The 22,092-nt window shown below is 42.6% G+C and overlaps 1 protein-coding gene across 1 annotated transcript in view; it reads left to right on the top strand.

Annotated features, from left to right (window-relative positions):
* The window catches only part of ppm1j (protein phosphatase, Mg2+/Mn2+ dependent, 1J), a 67,960-nt gene that overhangs the window by 20,813 nt on the left and 25,055 nt on the right, over nucleotides 1–22,092 (top strand). The gene's annotated exons all lie outside the window — the stretch shown is intronic.

Consider the following 22,092-nt stretch of genomic DNA (forward strand, 5'->3'; position numbering starts at 1 on the left):
AAAACAGAGAAGGATGTAGTAGTAGCACTGTCTAAAGTTAACTCTACACTATACAGGACTTGAGGGCTGTGGTTTCCTCCCCACGTGTGATACGTTGCAAGTTTACAGTTTCCGGCTGTAGTTCGCTATGACTAGCTCACACACAAAATACATGATAATAAACCGATAACGCTAGAGGAACCAGATAAAGAGGGTACTGATCATCATTATAAAAATAATCTAAAATAACAAGTTCGATGGTGGTGGAAGATAAACATGCGCATGATATAGGTGCTCATTCATAATGAGTAGACATAATTACAACTACAGACGGGGTTTAGAGAGGGAATTTGGAGTCTTGGAGATAGGACAGGAGGACTGATTGAATGCTAAACATTATACAGTCTTAGCAAAAACCAGTATGCATGCAGAGCTTGTTGGGCACTTTAGATCATAGATAATTCAGCCGTAATTTAATTAACGTACTTCACATTCCAAGTTCTTTGTATCATGACCTTAAGGAACAGTGGTTTTAGAAGACTGATCATGCTTGTTTATACCTCTATTCTATACATATTAACATCTATAACCAGCTATGATGATAGCACAGCACAAGGGACTGGTCGGCGGCGCGGGAACACTTCAAATGTTGTTTGCTCTAGCTCCTATACTCGAACTAATACAGACAGGCACTGACAGTCCATTATAAGCCATGGCTCATACAAAACTATACCACGAACCACAAGTAGAGCTCGCAGATACATTTAATTTAAACCTAAGAAGCGATAGTTTTATGAGGATCACACCTCTAACGGACCTATTAGTGATTGCTATGAGAAAAGAGCATGTTATGGGGGCCTGATCATGGAGCAAACTCATATTATATACTTCATACTTAATTTCTCTTGTAATATAGATAGCAGGCCAGTCTGGTATCATTACATATAAACTTATTTGGCCATGAACACAATAATACTCGTGTAAATATAACCATGCACCCACAGGAGTTAATGAAGCTGAACACGCCGCTGTGTGCTTGAAAGGCACTGCCGACATTTAAATAACTTCGCTAAGAGAGTATTACACGATCCTTAAGGAGTATATTGATCTTGATACACACACCAGCCTGATTTATATACGTGCTACTGTACTATATCAGCTTATATCAGCATTTAATGCTAGTGCGAGGGAATGGCGATCATGCCATTGTGAATATACCACTACTATCCTTCACATTAAGAGCAGGGCGAGGGGACTGACCATGTGGCCAATTATTGCAATCTAACCTAACGACAGCAGGGACATGTAGGCTTCAACAATGCCCATTATAACTCTAACTATACAGACGAGGGACCGATATGCGATTTGGCCAGGCAGAATTACTCGGCAGCCCATCCATTATAATTCTGGCACATGCTAGGACACCTATTAAGGACTAGGGACTTTGAATTCATAAATTTTCACCAACACCATTTAACTTACGATACCCGATAGGTATCGCTAGCGGGATATTGAGGGACAGAGCTCTCTTGTTTCAGGGCTTATATCTAACTATACAACCAGGGGGCCTGGATATCCATATTAATATGGTAACTCGTATGGACTGCTATATGAGACAGCCCACAATAGTGCGAATGGATTCATCCATTATCAAGTCGTAACCTTAGTAACACAGACCCAGTGACCTTGACCATAAGATCATATATAATCTAGAACACTATTGAATGAGCAGCCTAGGGGATTTGAATCATTTCTGCCCATATATAATTAATCTAACTAAGCTAAAAACACTGACAACACGCTAGGCCGGACTGTACATGCATGGCGGTCTATTCTACCTCTGAAGTAGTACTAAGCGGACTGGGGACTGTAACATGCAGGAACTTAAATCATGTATTACCACTTTTTATCAGCCTGTATTAAATGTAGAGTCATAAACTTAGTCAGACAAGGGAGGGAAGGAAAACGTCATGCGTAGGATAATCCATATCCTATATCTTCCTCAAACCTATGAAAAGGAACGCATGAGACATGAGAATAGACCATCCTTTATCATTCCTACCTCTAAACTATAAGACTCCAGGGACTGACTAATTTTGGCAAATCCTGGATCATTAATTGATCCTCCATCTAAAACTAGACCTTTTTATACGCCCAGCCGGGATTTGGTATCAAAGAAAAAATTCCATAATGCAGGAAAGCAATCAGTAGTGAATAACAGCTAATAAATAAGCATGGAACATGTGTGCTACAGTATCATTATAGATGACTCGAGACTATACACTGAAGACCTTCAGGGAGGCTCTGTTTGACGCTGATCTAGCACAGAGCGACTATTTGTATTATCCGGGCTTACTTCTACACACATAGGTATCATGAGAGCGGAGTGGATTGATCATTCATTTCATAAACCTCTAACCTATACGCAGTGACTAGACCATTCCTATAACTCAACTATACAGAGCCCTAGGGGAAGATTTGATGGCATTCATACCATATTAAATGATCTTAGCCTATATCAGCAACCAAGTGGACGGATATGAGTCACCTATTATAGCCCTCTAACCTCAATACAGACCAGGACTGCCATACTCATTGTTTTACTATATACAAGACCAGGGCTGATATATAATTACATCATATCAATCTAACCTATACGACAGTGACTGACCATCAACCCCCTAGTAATAAAACTACATACCTATACGGGATCAGACATTGGACTGCAAGATTTCCATATTCACGCACTCTCAACCTAGAGCGCTACAGAGAGGATTGATCCTCAGAATCCATTATAACTTAACATAATACATGAGCGGGACTGCCCATTGCCTATTTTTCGGGAGAACTGACGTTGAGGACTATCTACAGACTAGGGCTGATCATCTACCATACTATAACTCTAACTATACAGACAGGGGCTGACAGCGCATAAGCTTATAAGATCGTCAATGGCCATTAGTACATCTACTATACAGACAGGGTGATACTCCCCTCTTCGTACGCAATCCCTATACAATAACCAGGGAACACAGACATAGAACGGACATGGATACGATTATGATCGAGTCGTTCTATACTAACAACTCTACCTATACAACAGGGACTGCCGAGATCCAGTTATAACTCTGAACTCTAACGCTATTACTGAGACTCGGATGTTGCAAGAGCCTGCACCATTACAGATCGACGAAGGAAGGTCACCAGCCGAGATGCTGCACAGGAACGGCCAAACTATTTTATGCTCGCGTCGAGGCCACAATAGATCAATACGAAACACTGCATTGAGAGCACCAGCCTGTTCGTGAACGACCAGGGTGTGCATCTTATGCTCTCCGCGGACCAATAGTGAGTAAGACCTTTAAAACAGGTCAACATTCACAAGGTGCAGCCCAGACGGATTACCAGGACGTGTCTGCGAGCATGCGCTGACCAACTAGCAAGTGTCTTCACTGACATTTTCAACCTCTCCCTGTCCGAGTCTGTAATAGCAACATTGTTTAAGCAGACCACCATAGTGCCTGTGCCCAAGGTAACTGCTAAATGACCAACCTATCCACCGTAGCACTCACGTGCTTTGAAAGCTGGTCATGGCTCATATCAACACCATCAATATCTTCCCAGAAACCCTAGACCCACTCCAATTTGCATACTGCCCCAACAAGATCCAGCAGATGATGCAGTCTATTGCAGTCCACACTTCGCTTTCCCACCTGGACAAAAGGAACACCTATGTGAGAATGCTATTTATTGACTACAGCTCAGCGTTCACACCATAGTGCCTCCAAGCTCATCATGAAGCTAAGGACCTGGGACTAAACACCTCCCTCTGCAACTGGATCCTGGACTTCCTGACGGCGCCACTCCTCAGGTGGTAAGGGTAGTAACAACAATCCGCATTGCTGATCCTCAACACAGGGGCCTCGGTGGCGTGCTCAGCCCCCTCCTGTATCTCCTTGTACTCATGACTGCACAGCCAGGCACGACTCAAACACCATTATAAAATTTGCCGATGACAACAGTGGTAGTTCTGATCACCGACAACAACGAGACAGCCTATAGGGAGGAGATTAGAGACATGGCCGTGTGGTGCCAGGACAACAACCTCTCCTAATGTGATCAAGACAAAGGAGATGATTGTGGACTACGGGGAAAAGGGAAAGATCAGCCCCCCATCTCCTCGATGGCTGCTACCCAGGTTGAGAGCTTCAAGTTCTTGGTGTCTACATCACAACACGGTCCGAAGCACACCATAGACAGTCGTGAAGCAGGAACGACAACTATTCCAACTCAGGAACTGAAAAGATTTGGCAATGGTCCTCAGATCCTCAAAAGGTTCTACAGCTGCACCATGACAGAGAGCATCCTGACTGGTTGCACACTGCCTGGTATGGCAACTGCTCGCCTCTGACCGCAAGGCACTAAGAGGGTAGTGCAAACGGCCCAGTAACAACTGGGGCCAAGCTTCCTGCCATCCAGGACCTCTATAAATATAATTAGGAACCTAAGGCAGACAGCGGGGAATGACTCGTCAATGAGGAAGGACCTAAAAAGGCACAGCCCAGTTATGATAACTCTCAACCTGAAGCGACAAGACGCTCCCATGAGGTCAGAGGAGAGCTGATCTCCATCGAACAAGACTTTATATAACTCTCACACGCTAGACATTAACAGAAAGTCAGCTGAATCCGTGTCAAGGAAATAATGAGCCCCATCCAGCAATTAAATTTACCATCTATTTCCCCTATCACACGACCCCCGGCCGCCGGACTGATCATCCCCCCCATTATACTCTAACTATATCAGACCAGGGACTGATCCTCCCCACCATTATAATCTAACCTACTCTTCACCGACCCAGCGGAGACCTGATCAGTGCACTCATCTAGTAATTTGCCTATTAATATGTATATGATCACTTCATAATGTATAACAACGCGGACTTTGCATCATTACCCATTTTGGAATATCTAACACATATATCAGCTAACCAGGGACTGATCCATCCATTATAACTCTTAACTAATTACAGACTAGGGCCTATCATATACCCATTATACTTTAACGGCTATATACAGCCGAGCAACTGAGCACCTGGGAGCCATTGCTACCCGTGCAACTTGACTCTGTCCATTCATAGGCCCGAACTTGCTTATACTTGCTTATATATCATGTATCTAATACTGCTCCTTTTTAGTTACTTGTTTACTAGGGCTGATTCATCTTTAATCTCTCTGCTATTTAATATTATACTCGATACCAATAGACAGGGAAGCTTGATCATTTTTTCGAATTATATCATAACTAGACAACTTATAGTCGGTATAAAGGGACGGCACATTGTCAATATAATGTAAGACTCTCACCTATCAACGTCTACAGACATAGGGATCATGAGATCATACACTGTTTGTTATTCATTATACGGTAAACCATATGTGAACTATAATAACACATTATGCATAGTTGATATTAATTGGACTGAGGCCGGGCTGAAGGGATAGAAGGGACTGAACCCATCATTATAACTCTAACCTATACAGACCGGGCCTGAATCATCATTATAACTCTAAAGCTATACAGACCAGGGACTGATCATCCATTTAACTCTAAAATCCCACATGTATTGTTTGTGTGTCCATTACAGTTCGAGCGAAAGTAACGACTTGGGGACTCATTTGCGCAACCCACTCTAAGGTAATTGCTATAAATCTCTAACATTGGGTCCTCCGGTCGCAGTGATCATTGTCATATTTTGCATTGTCACTCTCGTCCTATACAAGAGCTTGAGTGTCATCGGGTGACAATCTGACCCAAATAAATCATACAATTGATTTAGAGACATAGTACCATGCTTAGTGATATGGGATACTTGTATAGAATGGAATGACCATGCACGACAGATTTAGAATCTAAGAACTAAGCTCCTAAAGACTCTCCTTAATCAGTAGCTCATTTTGTCCCGGCAGACTCGACGCAATTTGAAATATAGTTGCGGAGAGTCCCTGTAATACCTAGATTCAGATTCATTGAGGCGGAGAAAAAGCATCACCAGAATAGGCAGATGTGAGAAACTCATCATCATGCAAGAGGTCAGACAAGTGAAAATGATTGTCAGTAAAGAAATCTTTAAGCTCATCATTCTCAATTTAAAAAAAACATGTCATATTTAATTCCCTTGATACTAGCCATTCTGTATGTTTTTAAAGCGTTACATGGTCGCTGGCCCATTGTTTATTTCTCTTGCATGATGATGAGTTTCTCACATCTGGCCTATCTGGGTGATGCTTTTTCTCGCCTCAATGATCTGAATCTAGGATTACAGGGACTCTCCGCAACTATATTCAATGTACAGGACAATATTGAGGCTATGATTAAGAAGTTGGAGCTCTTCTCTGTCTGCATTAACAAGGACAACACACACGTCTTTCCATCATTGTATGATTTCTTTGTGTGCAAATGAACTCAAGCTTACGGACAATGTCAAATGTGACATAGTGAAGCAAATGAGCAAGCTGGGTGCGCAATTACGCAGGTACTTTCCCGAAATGGACGACACAAACAACTGGATTCGTTATCCCTTTCATGCCCGGCCTTAGTCCAATTAAATCAAATCAAATTTTATTAGTCACATGCGCCGAATAACAACCAGTGTAGACCTTACAGTGAAACGCTAACTTACGAGCCACTAACCGACAGTGCAGTTTTAAAAAATATGGATAAGAATAAGAGATAAAAGTAACAAGTCATTAAAGAGGAGCAGTAAAAAATAACAAATACAGGGGGGTGCCGGTACAGAGTCAATGTGCGGGGGCACCGGTTAGTTGAGGTAGTATGTACATGTAGGAAGAGTTGGGGGGGGAATGTGTATAGTCTGGGTAGCCATTTGACTAGGTGTTCAGGAGGCTTATGACTTGGGGGTAGAAGCTGTTTAGAAGCCTCATGGACCTAGACTTGGCGCTCCGGTACCGCTTGCCGTGTGGTAGCAGAGAGAACAGTCTATGACTAGGGTGGCTGGAGTCTTTGAACATTTTTAGGGCCTTCCTCTGACACCACCTGGTATAGAGGTCCTGGATGGCAGGAAGCTTGCCCAGTGGTGGTACTTGGGCCGTTTGCACTACCCTCTGTAGTGCCTTGCGGTCAGAGGCCGAGCAGTTGCCATACCAGGCAGTGATGCAACCAGTCAGGATGCTCTCGATGGTGCAGCTGTAGAACCTTTTGAGGATCTGAGGACCATTGCCAAATCTTTTCAGTCTCTGAGTTGGAATAGTTTGTCGTTCCTGCTTCACGACTGTCATGTGTGTGCTTGGACCATGTTGGTGATGTAGACACCAAGGAACTTGAAGCTCTCAACCTGGTTAGCACCATCGAGGAGAGATGGGGGCGTGATCTGTCCTCTTTTCCCCGTAGTCCACAATCATCTCCTTTGTCTTGATCACATTGAGGAGAGGTTGTTGTCCTGGCGCACCACACGGCCATGTCTCTAATCTCCTCCCTATAGGCTGTCTCGTTGTTTGGTGATCAGAACTACCACTGTTGGGTCATCGGCAAATTTTATAATGGTGTTTGAGTCGTGCCTGGCTGTGCAGCATGAGTGAACAGGGAGTACAGGAGGGGGCTGAGCACCCACCCGAGCCCCTGTGTTGAGGATCAGCAATGCGGATTTGTGTGTTACCTACCCTTACCACCTGAGGATGGCCCGTCAGGAAGTCCAGGATCCAGTTGCAGAGGGAGGTGTTTAGTCCCAGGGTCCTTAGCTTCATGATGAGCTTGGAGGGCACTATGGTGTTGAACGCTGAGCTGTAGTCAATAAATAGCATTCTCACATAGGTGTTCCTTTTGTCCAGGTGGGAAAGSGAAGTGTGGACTGCAATAGAGACTGCATCATCTGTGGATCTGTTGGGGCAGTATGCAAATTGGAGTGGGTCTAGGGTTTCTGGGAAGATGGTGTTGATGGTGTTGATATGAGCCATGACCAGCCTTTCAAAGCACGTGAGTGCTACGGGTTGGTAGTCATTTAGGCAGGTTACCTTGGGCACAGGCACTATGGTGGTCTGCTTAAAACATGTTGCTATTACAGACTCGGACAGGGAGAGGTTGAAAATGTCAGTGAAGACACTTGCTAGTTGGTCAGCGCATGCTCGCAGTACACGTCCTGGTAATCCGTCTGGGSCTGCGACCTTGTGAATGTTGACCTGTTTTAAAGGTCTTACTCACATTGGCTGCGGAGAGCATGATCACACAGTCTTCCGATACAGCTGGTGCTCTCATGCATGTTTCATTGTTATTTGCCTCGACGCGAGCATAGAAATAGTTTGGCTCGTGTCACTGGGCAGCTCTCGGCTGTGCTTCCCTTTGTAATCTGTAATGGTTTGCAGGCTCTGCCACATCCGACAAGCGTCAGAGCCGGTGTAGTACGACTCGATCTTAGTCCTGTGTTGATGCTTTGCCTGTTTGATGGTTCGTCGGAGGGCATAGCGATTTCTTATAAGCTTCCGGGTTAGAGTSCCACTCMWTGAAAGCGGCAGTTCTAGCCTTTAGCTCAGTGCGGATGCTGCCTGTAATCCATGGTTTCTGGTTGGGGTATGTATGTATKGTCACWGTGGGGATRACGTCATTGATGCACTTATTGATGAAGCCAATGACAGCTGTGGTGTACTCCTCAATGCCATTGGAGTAATCCCGGAACATATTCCAGTCTGTGCTAGCAAAACAGTCCTGTAGCTTAGCATCTGCTTGATCTGACCACTTTTTTTATTGATCTAGTCACTGGTGCTTCCTGCTTWAATTTTTGCTTGTAAGCAGGAAATCAGGAGGATCGAATTATGGTCAGATTTGCCAAATGGAGGGTGAGGGAGAGCTTTGTATGCATCTCTKTGCGTGGAGTATAGGTTGTCCAGAGTTTTTTTCCCCCTCTGGTTGCACATTTAACATGCTGATAAAAATTTGGTAAGACRGATTTAAGTTTCCCTGCATTAAAGTCCCTGGCTACTCGGAGAGCCGCCTCTGAGTGAGCGTTTCATTGTTTGCTTATGGCAGAATACAGCTCATTCAATGCTGTCTTAGTGTCAGCCTCTGAATGTGGCTGGCACACACTTACCGATATCTGAACAAGAGAGCCTCATCAAAATTGCAACAAGCTGTTCTGTGAAAATGTAATTTAAAATCAGAAGTCACTGCCAGATTTATGGATTGGGCTGGCCGAGTATTCTGCCTTGGCAAATCGCGCGGTTAAGATACTGATGCTCTTTGCAACCACGTACCTATGTGAGAGTGGATTCTCAGCCCTCACTAGCATAAAGACTAAATACAGGCACAGGCTGTGTGTGGAAAATAATTTAAGACGGAGACTCTCTCGAGTTATGTGCATCCTTTCAAGCACACCCTTCTCATTAACCTGTGGTGAGTTATTCACAATTTTTGTTGCCCAAATAAGGTTTTATATGTAAGATGGCTAAATACAGAGAAATTATTGATTATATTATTTGTGCCCTGGTCCCATAAGAGCTCTTTGTCACATCACACGAGCCGGGTTGTGACTCAAACTCCTTCTTAGGTTTAATAAATGTATCGTATAGTGTGTGTGTGTGTGTGTGGCAGGCTTTCAATGACGGCAAACAACATTTGAGAGTGCGCCGACCCTGGTGCTACAGGGGGTACGCAGGTGGAGGTTTAATGTTTGAAGGACTATAAAAAGTTTGGCAACCACTGGTTTAAATGAACAAAAGCTTGAATTAACGTAATAATTACCTGAATTATCTTAAGCAAATACCTGCTTGCACTTTTTGCAGGCTGTGTAGCATTCAATCATTCCTCCTTGTCCACAATGACTCAAATCCTTCCAAACCCGGGATTTCACTCATGTAGCACCTGTTTCCACGATGGTTTATTCCACCACCACAACCTTTATTTTTATGTATCCTGTTACGTTATCTATTTTTGTGTGAGCTAGWCAAGCCAGGGAACGTAAACTTGGCAACGTAGTCACACGTGGGGGAGGGGAAAAAAGCTCTTCACGTGGACAAATTAGGAATGTTTCAGCACCACACTAATACTGGACAGTTCCCTGCTCCACTGCGTATGTGGTTGGTACTCTAAGCTACCATATCTGGCTCACCACTCACAGAATGGAATTTGCAACACAATGCAACACAACATGCTCCTGGGTTTGAAAAAAATAWATAGAAAATCTTGATTTTTAAAACTTTTCCGACCCGCAATATAAATGTTCTGAACCGCGAGCCGACCCGATGCAGGACTCTAGTTGGAGGGGTCTACTCCATTGATCTAAGTCCAGTATCTGTGAAAGTATGGTCATTTTGATATCACTTGGAGTCACCTATCAAAGTCACAACTGTTCTGTTCTGTTCCTGACTCTACATTAATGAACTCTCCACCAGGACAGGACAGCAGKGTCCATTTTACTTTGCAGACTAAAGAACTGTCTCTTCAGACTAAAAGCACTCTGGCCTCCAGCTCCTTTAGACTCCAGAGAGAGTCCTTCCCCTCATTTCCTCCAGCTCCTAGCACTCCAGTTCCTAGAAATTTATTTTACCTAGATCACCTATGATGGGGCACTTAACCATGCCTCACACACACACCACATAATGCATCACTGTAATTGAGGCAAAACTTACAATAGATTTTGCACTGAACTGTTTCTAGTATTGCGTTGAACTTTTAATCTTTGCTCTTTTACTCTACAGTAGTACTGTGGTGTTTTGGCTTTGACTTTGGCTCGTGTTATTAAATTGTTCATGCCCCCTTATTTGAATGCACTTATTGTTGTTAAGTTGCTCTGGATAAGAGTGAGTGTTGCAATGTCAATGTAATCCCCTCGGGGCATCTATTTAAGCTTATTGACCTCTAAACAGCAGAGAATGATGCTCATTTATGTTTATTTTTTAACCATTTCATGTCAATGATGTTGCAAAAATGTTCAAACAAAACTCTACAGGAGCTGATTCGTTTCATCCCTTTTTCCTGCAGTTTTCTACCCTCCTCATTGTAGAACCTTTTGACCCACATGTTTTATTTAAAAAATTGCTTCTGGTGCTATCCCTAAGATCTGGAAGGTGGCGCAAGTCCTCCCCCTTCACAAAGGCAGGGATACTTCGAACTTAGTTTAGAAATTTGGCAGTAGTTATCTTTTTTGCCTTGCAAAATTATTAGAATCACTGGCAAACTCTTAGCTAATAACGGGTTTAACTTCAAATTATATTCTTAATTTTTATTTCACCTTTATTTAACCAGGTAGGCTAGTTGAGAACAAGTTCTCATTTACAACTGCGACCTGGCCAAGATAAAGCACAGCAGTTCTACACATACAACAGAGTTACACATGGAATAAACAAACATACAGTAGAAAAAAAGAAAAGTCTATATACAGTGAGTGCAAATGAGGTAAGATGAGGTAAGGCAATAAATAGGCCATGGTGGCGAAGTAATTACAATATAGCAATTAAACACTGGAATGGTAGATGTGCAGAAGATGAATGTGCAAGTAGAGATAATGGGGTGCAAAGGAGCAAGATAAATAAATACAGTATGGGGATGAGGTAGTTGGATGGGCTGTTTACAGATGGGCTATGTATAGGTGCAGTGATATGTGAGCTGCTCTGACAGCTAGTGCATAAAGCTAGTGAGGGCGATATGAGTCTCCAGCTTCAGTGATTTTTGCAGTTTGTTCCAGTCATTGGCARCAGAGAACTGGAAGGAAAGACGGCCAAAGGAGGAATTGGCTTTGGGGGTGACCAGTGAAATATACCTGCTGGAGTGCGTGCTACGGGTGGGTGCTGCTATGGTGACCAGTGAGCTGAGATAAGGCGGGGCTTTACCTCAAATCAAATAAAATTTATTTTATATAGCCCTTTGTACATCAGCTAATATCTCGAAGTGCTGTACAGAAACCCAGCCTAAAACCCCAAACAGCAAGCAATGCAGGTGTAGAAGCACAGTGGCTAGGAAAAACTCCCTAGAAAGGCCAAAACCTAGGAAGAAACCTAGAGAGGAACCAGGCTATGAGKGGTGGCCAGTCCTCTTCTGGCTGTGCCGGGTGGAGATTATAACAGAACATGGCCAAGATGTTCAAAATGTTCATAAGTGACAAGCATGGTCAAATAATAAATCAGGAATAAATGTCAGTTGGCTTTTCATAGCCGATAATTAAGAGTTGAAAACAGCAGGTCTGGGACAGGTAGCACGTCCGGTGGACAGGTCAGGGTTCCATAGCCGCAGGCAGAACAGTTGAAACTGGAACAGCAGCAAGGCCAGGTGGACTGGGGACAGCAAGGAGTCATCATGCCCGGTAGTCCTGACGCATGGTCCTAGGGCTCAGGTCCTCCGAGAGAGAGAAAGAAAGAAAGAGAGAAGGAGAGAATTAGAGAGAGCATACTTAAATTCACACAGGACACCGGATAAGACAGAAGTACTCCAGATATAACAAACTGACCCTAGCCCCCCAACACAAACTACTGCAGCATAAATACTGGAGGCTGAGACAGGAGGGGTCAGGAAACACTTTGGCCCTATTCGATGATAACCCCGGACAGGGCCAAACAGGAAGGATATAACCCCACCCACTTTGCCAAAGCATAGCCCCCGCACCACTAGAGGGATATCTTCAACCACCAACTTACAATCCTGAGACAAGGCCGAGTATAGCCCACAAAGATCTCCGCCACGGCACAAACCAAGGGGGGGCTCCAACCCAGACAGGAAGATCACGAGAGACTTGTAGATGACCTGGAGCCAGTGGGTTTGGCGAAGAGTATGAAGCGAGGGCCAGCCAACGAGAGCGTACAGGTGAGTTTACAGTCTAGCCAGACACCTAGGTATTTGTAGTTGTCCACATATTCTATGTCAGAACCGTCCAGAGTAGTGATGCTGGACGGGCGGGCAGGTGTGGGCAGCGATCGGTTGAAGAGCATGCATTTAGTTTTACTTGCATTTAAGAGCAGTTGGAGGCTACGGAAGGAGAGTTGTATGGCATTGAAGCTCGTCTGGAGGTTAGTTGACACAGTGTCCAAAGAAGGGCCAGAAGTATATAGAATGGTGTCATCTGCATAGAGGTGGATCAGAGAATCACCAGCAGCAAGAGTGATATCATTGATGTATACAGAGAAGAGAGTCGGCCCGAGAATTGAACCCTGTGGCACCCCCATAGAGAGGTCCGGACAACAGGCCCTCCGATTTGACACACTGGACTCTATCTGAGAAGTAGTTGGTGAACCAGGCGAGGCAATYATTTGAGAAACCAAGGCTGTTGAGTCTGCCRATAAGAATGTGGTGATTGACAGAGTCGAAAGCCTTGGCCAGGTCGATGAATACGGCTGCAGTAATGTCTCTTATCGATGGCGGTTATGATATCATTTAGGACCTTGAGCACGGCTGAGGTGCACCCATGACCAGCTCTGAAACCAGATTGCATAGCGGAGAAGGTAAGGTGGGATTCGAAATGGTCGGGAATCTGTTTGTTAACTTGGCTTTTGAAGACCTTAGAAAGGCAGGGTAGGATATATATAGGTCTGTAGCAGTTAGGGTCTAGAGTGTCTCCCCCTTTGAAGAGGGGGATGACTGCGGCAGCTTTCCAATCTTTGAGAATCTCAGACGATACGAAAGAGAGGTTGAACAGGCTAGTAAATAGGGGTTGCAACAATTTTGGCATATCATTTTAAAAAGAGTGTCCAGAYTGTTTAGCCCGGCTGATTTGTAGGGGTCCAGATTTTGCAGCTCTTTTAGAACATCAGCTATTTGGGTGAAAGGGAAATGGGGGAGGCTTGGGCGAGTTGCTGTGGGCAGTGCAGGGCTGTTGACCGGGGTGAAAAGCATGGCCAGCCGTAGAAAAATGCTTATTGAAATTCTCAATTATAGTGGATTTATCGATGGTGACAGTGTTTCCTAGCCTCAGTGCAGTGGGCAGCTGGGAGGAGGTGCTCTTACTCTCCATGGACTTTAGTGTCCCAGAACTTTTTTAAGTTTGTGCTATAGGATGCAAATTTCTGTTTGAAAAAGCTAGCCTTAGCTTTCCTACCTGCCTGTGTATATTGGTTCCTAACTTCCCTGAAAAGTTGCATATCACGGGGGCTGTTCGATGCTAATGCAGAATGCCACAGGATGTTTTTGTGCTGGTCAAGGGCAGTCAGGTCTGGAGAGAACCAAGGGCTATATCTGTTCCTGGTTCTACATTTTTTGAAAGGTGTGTACCAGTCTGGTTTTAGACCTGGACATAATACATTTATGAAACGGTGCTAAATGGCTTGAAAAGATAATCCATCCACCTGACAGGTGTGTCATATTAAGAAGCTGATTAAACAGCATGGTCATTACACAGGTGCACCTTGTGCTGGTGACAACAAAATTCCACTCTAAAATGTGCAGCTTTGTCACACAACACAGATGTCTCAAGTTTTGATCGAGCTTGCAATTGGCATGCTGACTGCACGAATGTCCACCAGAGCTGTTGCCAGAGAATTGAATGATAATTTCTCTACCATAAACCGCCTTCAATGTCATTTTAGGGAATTTGGTAGTACGTACAACCGGCCTCACAACAGCAGACCATGAATGGCATCGTGTGGGTGAGTGGTTTGCTGATGTCAACGTTGTGAACATAGTTCCCCATGTTGGTGGTGGGATTATGGTATGGGCAGGTATAAACTACGGACAACGAACATAATTGCATTTTATCGATGATACCGTGATGAGATTCTGAGGCCCATTCTGTGACCAACAGATGCATATCTGTATTCCCAGTAATGTGAAATCCATAGATCAGGCCTAATGAATTTTTCAATTGACTGATTTCCTCATATGAACTCTGACACAGTAAAATCTTTTAAACTGTTGCATGTTGCGTTTATATTTTTGTTCAGTATAAATAATATTGGTCTATCTGCAAAAATCTGTAACATTCATCTGTATGCTATTTCCTCTACTGCTGACCAGGCTATGTCGGAAAAATGGATGGAAATGTATGTTTTATGTTGTTTTCTACTCGTTGTAGAAATATGTAAGATGTTTTACATATTTAAGCATTGGATGGTTCTCTCAGCGAGCAGGTTCCCACCTATAAATATATGAGCTTTTGGATTGACAAAATGTTGACGTTTTTAAAAAAACGATGAGCTAGTTAAAAAGTTGATATTGAAAGTAGCCTCTCCCCAAATAGCAGGAAGCAGTTGTACAGGCAACTTTTCTGCCAGCTCCTTACTATGGCGACACCATTTATCAGAATGCAGCAGCCGCTAATCTAAAAAACCCTTGGCTGCAGTGTACCATAGCGCTCTTTTGCTTTATCACAGGTGACAGGTTTAATACTCGTCACTGCATCCTTTATAAGAAGGTCGTCTGGACCTCTCTAAATTCCCGTAGATCATTTCATTTCTCCCTTTTTGTTCACAAGCTTCCAACATATCTCACTTCTCTGCTAAAGTATACAAATATGAGGCAGCAAATCTTGATGTCCCTCTTGTTTTGAATAATTTACAAACCTCATTTAAATCTCGAATCCCTGGTGCCAATAGGGCAGTTCAGAATGCTGATGAGGAATGAACTCACTGAAGTTTAGGAGTGTTTTGGTTGATTTGTAATAATTTAATAATGTATCTCGTAGTTTATTTTTTTCAGTTTTATTGAATTATCATATTGATTTGTGAATTATCTGTTCTCAGGGCACCATTGASAATGAGACCCTGGTCTCAAATTGGGCTTACCTCAAAAAATACAAGTTAAAAATACAAAAATAAAGACAGTTAACTGAGTGGTGCTGGGATAAATGTGAAGCAGCAGTATGCTGATGTTCATCATTGCAATACAGTTGTTTCAGTTGTTCAATTATAATCCCTACGGAAAACCAGACAGCTAGCAATGCTTTTCCAGACTTGGAACAATATGGAGCTGTTATGCTGAATATTTTCACATTGGGTGCATACCCCAGACTGTACTGTACTCGATCACACAGTGCATTCACACACAAGCACTTCCTCGGGGTGGTTGCCTAAAACGATTTGCAAACAACAGATCTGTCATGTCATACAGTATGCTGTGAAAGCTTTTGGGTGGGAACAGAGACACAATAAGCCTTACTGTAGAGGAATTTAAAGGACGACTCTAACCTTTTTCAAAGTTGCCATGCTGGAGCTCAGAAGTCTTTTGAATGATGCTTATAGCAGCAATCCATCTCAGTGAGCATGGCATCAATTATCTGTAACCAGACACTACCTTCCACTTTAAAAGCCTTTAGTCAAATTATATTAGATGCAGAATGTACAATAGCCAGAAAAGGCCAGGTCATGCTCAATGGTATGCTTGAACACTGCCTAAACAAGACCCGAGTCTAAATGTGTTAAAGTAGATCACAATAGAAAAGTTAATTAAATTGTTTTATCATCCTTTTATAACCTTTTATTAGCGTATTTCCCCCCACTAAATCTTTTTTTGACACCCTCCTTATCTCAATTTCAAGAGAACAGCTTACCGCCTCCAAGTTTCACATCAGATCTGATCAACGATCATGTTTCATAAGCTATACATATTAGTGAAGTAGTATATACAATACCGGTCAAAAGTTTGGACACACCTACTCAAAGGTTTTTCTTTTAATTTTACTATTTTCTACATTGTGGAATAATAGTGAAGACATCAAAACTATGAAATAACACATATGGAATCATGTAGTAACCAAATAAAAGTGTTAAACATTCTTTGAAGTAGCCACCCTTTGCCTTGATATCATCTTTGCACACTCTCAACCAGCTTCATGAGGAATGCTTTTCCAACAGTCTTGGAGGAGTTCCCACATATGCTGAGCACTTGTTGGCTGCTTTTCCTTTACTCTGCGGTCCAACTCATCCCAAACCATCTCAATTGGGTTGAGGTCAGGTGATTGTGGAGGCCAAGGTCATCTGATGCAGCACTCCATCACTCTCCTTGGTCAAATAGCCCTTACACAGCCTGATGGTGTATTTTGGGTCATTGTCCTGTTGAAAAACAAATGATAGTCCCACTAAGCTCAAACCAGATTAGATTGCGTATCGTTGCAGAATGTTGTGATAGCCATGCTAGTTAAGTGTGCCTTGAATTCTAAATAAATCACTGACAGGGTCACCAGCAAAGCACCCCCACACCATCACTCCTCCTCCTCCATGCTTCACGGTGTGAACCACACATGCGAAGATCATCCGTTCACCTACTCTGCGTCTCACAAAGACACAGCCGTTGGAACCAAAAATCTCAAATTTGGACTCATCAGACGAAAAGGACAGATTTCCACCAGTCTAATGTCCATTGCTCGTGTTTCTTGGCCCAAGCAAGTCTCTTCTTAGTATTGGTGTCCTTTAGTAGTGGTTTCTTTGCAGTAATTTGACCACAAAGGCCTGATTCACGCAGTCTCCTCTGAACAGTTGATGTTGATGTTTGTTACTTGAACTCTGTGAAGCATTTATTTGGGCTGCAATCTGAGGTGCAGTTAACTCTAATGAACTTATCCTCTGCAGCAGCGTTAACTCTGGGTCTTCCTTTCCTGTGGTGGTTCTCATGAGAGCCAGTTTCATTATAGCGCTTGATGGTTTTTGCAATTGCACTTGAAGAAACTTTCAAAGTTCTTGACATTTTCTGGATTGACTGACCTTCATGTCTTAAAGTAATGATGGACTGTTGTTTCTCTTTGCTTATTTGAGCTGTTCTTGACATAATATGGACTTGGTCTTTTACCAAATAGGGCTATTTTCTGTATACCACCCTACCTCGTCACAACACAACTGATTGGCTCAAACTTGTGTAAAGCTGTCATCAAAGGCAAAGGGTGGCTACTTTGAAGAATCTCGACTATGAAATATATTTTTGATTTGTTTAACACCTTTTTTGGTTACTACATGATTCCATATGTGTTATTTGATATTGTTGATGTCTTCACTATTATTCTACAATGTAGAAAATAGTAAAAATAAAGAAAAGGTGTGTCCAAACTTTTGATTGGTACTATATATGTATATACACCTCACATGCAACCCATGATAAGACTATGAACAAAGTATATTAAAACTGAATATGACTCCATAAAGGTGATTTTAGCAATGTGCAAGCATTAAGTTACACGTTATATTTGACTAGTAGGAAAAGTCTGAGAATTGTCTATAAAAGGCAAATATTTAATATCATTGTAAAATGAATGGATTTACATACAAGGCATAAGCTTAAGTTACAAGGCATTAACACGCAATACAAAGCATTATTCTAGGCATAAAGATCTAAGACAAAGTATGAACAAAACAGGCTCACTAGGTCATACAACCTTTTTCCATGGGCAGGATACAGGATAAGAGACAAAGGCATTTAATTCTATTTATTCCAGAACGTACTTGTTTGTATTCAAAATCAGGGGTTGACCAACTACAGGCAAAACCAAAACTAATATAACTAAAATATCAGATCGAACCAACTAGCCAACCTCAAGAGTAGGTCACATCTACATGTGATGTCCTGAGGTGGTGGGCTAACTACAGTTACTGGCCCAACGCTCCTACCCACCAGGCTACCTGCCACCCCGGGGGTCAGGGCTGACTGGCCCCTATCTATGTGGGTGGAGTGGAATTYTTTGGCGCAGCTGACACCTTTTGGTAACATATCCTCACACCGGTCCCACTCCCATTCACAAGGGGGTAAATACAATGGTTTTTTTGTTGGTCATTTCATTTTATGAAAGCAAGGAAGCGTCACCTTCCCTTACTAGTAGTAGCTAGCTGGCAGCCCTGGCTAGCTGCATGGTCTTAGCCTGGCTAAAAACATAGCAAGCTAGCTAGCTAGCCAGCCTTTTAAGCTTCCCACATCGCAATGTGAAGTAATCAGATTTATAATTTTTTTTAAATATGCTCTGGCAAATATTCTTATACTGGCCGGTGTAACCTAAAACATTATCCCAGTTTGATATGCTGCTTTTGTATTCATTTCAATATCAGCTAAAAATCGAACATCATGTTTTGGTGGAGAAAAAAAATCACATGGCTAGCTAGTTGGCTACAGCAGGTTCACCATTTCACAGTAGCCTGGAATCACTAGTTATTACTTCTAAACAAAATACCTTTTTGGGTGGATTCTTGTTGTTTGGTTTGAACAGTCGCTGAGATTATATTTGGTTATCAATGCAAAATAGGCTACTTTAATGAATAGACTATATAGACTACAGGTCAGATCAAGGAACCAAGTGAACACATTGCCCCCACACTGTGGAAGGAATGATTCACCGCGTCTCAATTTTCAGGTAGTACAAAGGTATGTGAATGAAGTAGCGTATTACAAGGAGCCACCCTTTTTGCAACACTGCCCTACATGCTCCATACCTTCGGTCTTCGTAGTGTGTGAATTTACCCTAAAAGCCTTTTGTATTGTTGGGCCATTTGCCAACTGGCCATGAATAACTTTTTTTCCACTCCTAATATTTTTTCCGAGAAGTTGAAGTTTTGAGACCATGTCATGCAGGTGCTGCAATACAATGACTCACTGTTAGCACCATGCTTGAAAAGCTGTGACAGGAAACCACAGACAGGAAGAGATCATCTTGACTTTTGGTGATAAACTCATGAGTGGCTTTTTAGAAAACTCATTATAAATACAAACTCGCGAAGGGTTATTCTGAGCCCCAAGATCACTTTGTAAAAAATTTGACTTTCTCCTTTTTAATCACATTTTCGTACATGAGATGAAGTCAAACCTGAGGCAGTGGTTAAGTAAAATGTAATCATCATCACTCTTGGTTTGTGAGGTAGGTTAAATTGTGTTGAGAGAATGAATGATATTAGCGGAACACAAAATGTAGATGGTAAAGGAAGTGTCATCATTACTTAGAAAAAGGAATGACCGATTCTTATCTCTCTCTGTTCTTTAAAAAAAACATAGACAACTGATGAGGAACTCAGTGAAACTCGAGGCTTCCTCTTTTGAAAGTCCCCTACATGTGTTAACAAGATTCAAACACAGATGTGCTCGTTTAACACGGGGAAAGTATTTCAGTTACATGTTTACAATGACTGAAACCTTAAGATAAAAATATGTCACAAATTGAATAGAACCGCCACTTCATTGTGTTGTTTTCTTACATTATTAAGGCCAGGGAATGACTGGCTTGCACTTTATGGACTCACTCAAATGGGTGACTATTTACTTGTAGGCATACAGTACATTCCTTGGTTCCCAAATGAGTTATGATCAAATATATTGCATATGTGACTCACGCAAAAGAAATCCCATGAATTTGCCAGGGAGACGTTACATTTAGTGAAACATTTTTGAAAAAGCTGCATGGTTCTAAGGAATAGGCCTACAGCCTTAGTGCCAACTCGGACAAAGGACTTTACTTTAGACTATGCATCCAATAGACTATGCATCCAGCAGGCTAAAATAAACAGGCCTCTCTAACCCAAAGTATGATATTGACAAACCGGTTGCAGATGTGTTGTAAAACATGGAACTACATGACCCTGGCCTGGCTTCAAACTTAGAAGTCATCTAAGATGACAAGGCAAGGCAGATGACTTCTATTTCATGTCCGTGTCATCGGGATTAATGCACCCCTGGCCACTACACTACGGTGCCAGTTTACTGCTTTCAACTGATTACAAACTGGATGGCTTTTTATAATCCAGATTTGGGCAGCCATAGCTTTTTCTGCCTTATATTAGAACACTGATCTCAGAGCATCAAACCAAACAGGGATCATTTTCCTCAGCAATGGTTCTACCCGTTGAAATATAATTTATTTTGCCAAACGTGACAGTCCATTTTGCCACCCTTAAACATAGCAAGATATAGGTTAGCTTAGTAATGATTTCTGAACTAGCTGTAGGCTATATGCTTTATTAAGGGTTTATGAAAGCTTCATTAAGGGACATACAGTACACACTGTGCCAATTGTCTCTCATTCATCAAGCGTTTTTCTGCTATTCGTTCTCTGTGGAGTACTATAGGTACCACTCGCCAGTGCCGTTTGACTGGTGACTGAATTGGGACATTCTCTCCTGTTTCCTCATGGTGAATCGGTATGCCATCGGTAGAGAGACATTTCTACTCAGCAAATCAGAGGGCACAAATGGGGAGCTGAAAGGCAACCAACAAGTAGGGAAAAAAGGGTAACTTTTCCCTGTGACTTCATCCACCCCTTTGCAGCTTGCTAAATGAGCCAGTCACACTGTATATGCAATGTATAGGTTCATGGTAGCTAGCTAAGTGCACAGACACAATGCGCGCACACTCCCCACAGAGTCGGCAGAAAACAGATGTTTCTAGTTTTCAGGGATACAATATTTTCAACCTAACTTACGTTTCCTCTGAAAAACAGAAATGGGGACTCTGCTCAGGCTCTGCTTCTTTCCATGAAGTAGCTGCCTGCAGCTGGCTGCCGAGAGTCTATGCACTGTCTTTACTTACCTAGCTAGCACAACAGCTAAATAGCTAGCAAACCATGCTAACATTAGCCAGCAAAAAAAATATCTATGGGCTGTATGCAATTATGGAGAGTGAATTACATTTTCTTTGTCATCTTGCTAGCTAGTTATCTAGCTGTGGCCATGTATTATCAACAAGGGCTTTCTACAACAATAGCAACATTAGCGCTGCTAGCTAACATTGGTTATCTAGACCATAAAGCAACACACACGGACATGCATTGCCAAACAACGCTACTGCCACCTTCTGGTTTGGAATATTTTAACAAGGCTGAGTGGCTGACGACTTCAAGATCTTTGCTGTGTGAACACAAAAGAGATTGACTGCCGACACTCTGTTCAGAGGGGCTAAGTACTGTCAGCATGCGAACGTTTGACAATCCTACCGGTGTGTCTGAACCTTTAAGCATTTTAATTTGTTCTTGTTTAGTGCGAGAACATTGTGAAAAGGTGACAGTCAGCATCTTGATTCTGCTCACTCAAATACACTCATCCTAATGATCCTAGATAGGTGGCCATTGTACATTATGTTCCAGATTGTGTAGTTTTGTCCTTGTCTATTTAGTTCTGTGCTTGTCTACTAATGTTCTGTATTATGTCACATTTTATGTTTTGTGTGGACCCCAGGAAGAGTGTTGCATGAGCAACAGCTAATGGGGATCCTAATAAATAAATA

This window comes from Salvelinus sp. IW2-2015, linkage group LG11 (genome assembly GCF_002910315.2).
Source record: "Salvelinus sp. IW2-2015 linkage group LG11, ASM291031v2, whole genome shotgun sequence".
Lineage (NCBI taxonomy): Eukaryota > Metazoa > Chordata > Actinopteri > Salmoniformes > Salmonidae > Salvelinus > Salvelinus sp. IW2-2015.